The following is a 4,609-nucleotide window of genomic DNA, read 5'->3' as shown; positions in this document are numbered from 1 at the left end:
TTGCATTTATTTATTTATTATTTATTTATTACTTAGATTTGTATGCCGCCCCTCTCCGAAGACTCGGGGCGGCTCACAACATGTAAAAAACAAATCATAAGCAATCAGACAATTTAAAATATTTAAATATTTAAAAAACCCCATATGCTAACAGTCACACACACAGACATACCATGCATAAATTAAACGTGCCCAGGGGAGATGTTTCAGTTCCCCCATGCCTGACGGCAAAGGTGGGTTTTAAGGAGTTTACGGAAGGCAGGAAGAGTAGGGGCAGTTCTAATCTCCGGGGGGAGTTGGTTCCAGAGAGTCGGTGCCGCCACAGAGAAGGCTCTTCCCCTGGGGCCCGCCAACCGACATTGTTTAGTTGACGGGACCCGGAGAAGGCCCACTCTGTGGGACCTAATCGGTCGCTGGGATTCGTGCGGCAGGAGACGGTCTCGGAGATATTCTGGTCCGATGCCATGAAGGGCTTTAAAGGTCATAACCAACATGCCAGCAGGTATAACACATTGGCGGTTGCCAGCAGGTATAACACATTGGCGGTTGCCAGGGGCAGATTCCCATTACTGCCACTACCGTTGTGCTGTGCAGCTTTGGCTCTCGTGTGCATGCCTCCCAGCATGTTCTTGCTTCTCCGCATAGACAGGAAGCATCGTGAGAAGATGCACACAATAGAGATTTGGGTGATTTTTCTGCACGTGCACAGAAGCAAAAACGTGCTAGGATGTATACGCACTCACACAAGAGATCTGAAGCGGCACACCCAGTGCACCAATCGTTGTCCTCCACCGTACCGGTAGCAACCCACTCCTGGCAGTTGTAACACATATTTTGAGCAACAGGGAGCCTCAGCAGAGGGATGGAAGAGCCAATGCTGCTCCAGAGCTGCAGATTGCTGACTCCTGTTCTAGGTTGAATCTATCTTTAACAAGCTTTCACCCATTACTTCTTGTACTACCCTCTGGTGCTTCAAAGAATAAGTCAATCCCCTCTTCTCTGTGATAGTTACAGTCAACCAGACTTTCAAGTCTGGTAAGACTTTCACTGTTGTTCAAGGTGAAAGTTGAGATTGTCTAATTTTCAAACAAGCTGTCTGAGAAAGAGTGGTTGATTTGATTCCATTTGCAGTGATTTTAGCATGGCACATCATGCATTGGAAACAAGAAAGTGATGTAAATTCTTTACATTGATATGTATAGTTGTGAGAAGTTTCTTAACTTTTCTTTTTTAATATTAGATTTGTTTCGCTATAATATTGTTTTTTTATTATTGTTGTGAGCCGCCCCGAGTCTTTGGAGAGGGGCGGCATACAAATCTAATAAATTATTATTATTATTATTATTATTATTATTATTATTATTATTATTATTATTTTGCTGTGCTAACAGGATCGAACAATGTAAAATAATTTATAAAGTAGAACAGAGCGAACTTTTATTTATATCATAAGCTCAAGTCAAACATTAGAGAGTAACCAGGTTCTTATGAACAGTCTGAATCTTTGGATGATTGGTACCAAATCCAGATTTGGACAATTGTCACCATAGAGTTATCTTTAAAACAAAAACAAGAATAACAAATTGCAGTGGCTGTAAGAAAAATTTAAATGCTTTAATCATGCTAAATCATGATGTCATGGATTGTGACACTGGGTAAATCTTCACAAACATTTGAAGTACTTTTGCTTCAATAAAGTTTAACATTAAGAAAATTGCCCTGAAGTTAGTCCAAAAGTTCAAGTCATTTATAGGCAATGGGCTTCCATTCTTCCCAAAAAGTTCAATTGATTCACCTTTTTTTTTTCTAGAGGACTCCTAGCAGCTGACAGAGACATCTAGTGGCTGTGTAACACATTGTAAATTTAAGAATGTAGAGCAATGTAAAGCAATATTTTTTTCTTTGGAAATTTCAGTTTTTGGTGGTTTTCATTATTGTGCACATAAGTAACCTAATAATAGATAATATAACTTTCCTTTTTTTCTATTCTAAAAGATACTAAAATGTATCTTGTCTTTTATGTACATATTCAGAGAGCATATGCACCAAAGACAAATTCCTTGTTTGTCCAAGTACACTTGGCCAATAAAGAATTCTATTCTATTCTATTCTATTCTATTCTATTCTATTCTACTCTACTCTACTCTACTCTACTCTACTCTACTCTACTCCTATTCTATTCTATCCTACCCTATTCTACTCTACATCACTCAGTTTTGAAGTATAGTTTTCCAAATCCTTTCACATAGAAAAGCACAGAGAGATCAGAAGTGGATGGAAAATAATTAAGCAAAAGAGATCAAAGCCTTGACTGTCAGAAATCCATTCTGGAACAGTTGGCTGATTATGACAATGACCATGTGCATCATTTGAATGCTCCTTAACAAGGCAACCCCATTGACTTAGAGGCCCATTTGTCTTGCATTTGGGTGACTATAAATGGCTTCCACCTTGGAAAGGAAAGGATGTGCAGATTTAATATGCTTTCCCAGATGAGTTGACTGGAGATATAATTTTGCTTGGCATGTCACTGGCAATACTCGCTGGTATTTTTTCAGAGTTATTTTGGGAATGGCGATGAGAAGATGAATTGCCAATTGGTTATTCTGGCCTGCTTTATTTATTTATTTGGTTATATAGTAATGCTTGGAACATGTAAGAAATGTTTCTGTATAATCAAAGCTTTACTTTAGTCCCATTATGCTAAAATAGCCCTCTGATAGCCGCAATCACTGAGCATCTGCTGGAGGAACACATCCCTCTCCCCCCTTGAACGGATTAGAATTGCTGATGTCAACAGAGCTTGAGCGTGTTGAACTCTTGTGTACAGGTGGGCTGCCAGTTTGGAAGCCTACAAACCCTAGGCTTTAGTTTGCCAGATTATGCAGTAATCAATAGGTAGAGTTCTATACAATCTAAAGAGATATATTAGCAACTTTTCCTTCTGATTTTGAATCTGCTATTGTAGTTCTGCTTCTGGTGCTCAATAGTTCTCATGAGAGAGAAAGGGCAGCTTCATGGAGTACTTTCTCTTTAAGGAAGACAAGGAACATATTATAGATAGATAAAACAGTCTTAGATCATAGTATTGTTACTCAGCCAATAAGAGAAAAGGCTGCTTTTTGTTAAGATTTAATCTTCAATTCGATTTACAGTCTGTGACTGGTAAAAACTTATCAGTTCAAGTCCTAACCAAGGACCTAGCAGCTGTTATGGTATCGTCTGAGTATATAAACAGTGCAGAGTAGAGTGGGGGGTATTTTTGTTGTGATGGTTTGGGTTTTTTGCAAATTCAAGATATTTAGATGTAATAAGTTTAAATTTTCCATGTATCTAAGCAACCATTTGGGTATTGTTCCAAGGGCTTCTTCTACAATTGGTGCAACAATTGATCTACAATTCATCTATAATAGCTCAACTTCAATTTGCAAATCACTAAATATTGATTTTTTTTTCTAGAATAGAATAGAACAGAATAGAATAGCATTCTTTATTGGCCAAGTGTGATTGGACACACAAGGAATTTGTCATTGGTGCATATGCTCTCAGTGTACATAAAAGAAATGATACATTTGTCTTCAAGAATCATGAGGTATAACACCTAACGATTGTCATAGACTCATAGGGTACAAATAAACAATTAGGAAACAATCAGTATTAAGTAAATATATTGAAGAATAGAAAATATAAATATTTATATATATTAGATGGATTTATAAATAGTTTTCATATTAACTTTGATTAACTGATCTTCAATTGCCTTGGACGGGAAATGAACACTCGGACACCAAGCTGGGTAAAATGGGTCACTTTATTAAATATTAACAGAAAGACCTGCAGGGGTCGCTAAATGGGGCGGAGTTTCCTGAACACAACATACTTGGGCAACTCAAATGGGCGTTACTCCATGCCTGGTCAGGGTGAGGCATGCTCCGCCTACTCCCGACCAGTAAGCCACGCCCAGCATGTGGGAGGGCTCGCCTTGCATGACCCGGAACCGGAAATGACGTAGGTGAGCCCCAAGGGCACCCCCTTTACACCTCTCTGTCCGTGGAGGAAGCATGAGTTGTGCAATGGGGGTGCCAATCATCTTACAAAAGATGCCCAAAGGAGAACACACAGTTGCTACTGATACCCTTTCCGCCCCGTTTCTGCCATATAGTGACCAAGAATATAAACATCAAATTGCTGAATCAGAACCTATTTACATACAGATGCACCCCATAACCACAAATCCTTACCCTCGTCCAGGATGGAGTAGGCGAAAAACAATCCGTAGCAAATGCCCAAAGATTGCAAAAATTCCTACTCGGCCCCTACCAGGCGACCTATAAAAAACATCCTGGATTGAGCGGAGGGTGGGTGGGTGTCCGTTCTGCGGCGAGCTCGGGGGGCAAGAGAAGCCGGGGGGGGGCAAGCAAACCCTGATAAAGGGCACACGCCCCGCCCCCTCGGCTTTCCCAGAATGCCCGAGCGGCCGCTGATTGCTCTGGGGCGTTCCCGCGCTAACGCGGGGAACGCCCCACAGCTGATGGGGGGAGCCGAGTTGCTTCCCGCCATTGGCAATTTTCGTCCAGGCGTTATTTCGCCTGGCCTCTCATTTGCCTTG

This window comes from Erythrolamprus reginae, chromosome 1, assembly GCF_031021105.1.
Source record: "Erythrolamprus reginae isolate rEryReg1 chromosome 1, rEryReg1.hap1, whole genome shotgun sequence".
NCBI lineage: Eukaryota > Metazoa > Chordata > Lepidosauria > Squamata > Dipsadidae > Erythrolamprus > Erythrolamprus reginae.
This window is presented reverse-complemented; position numbering follows the sequence as displayed.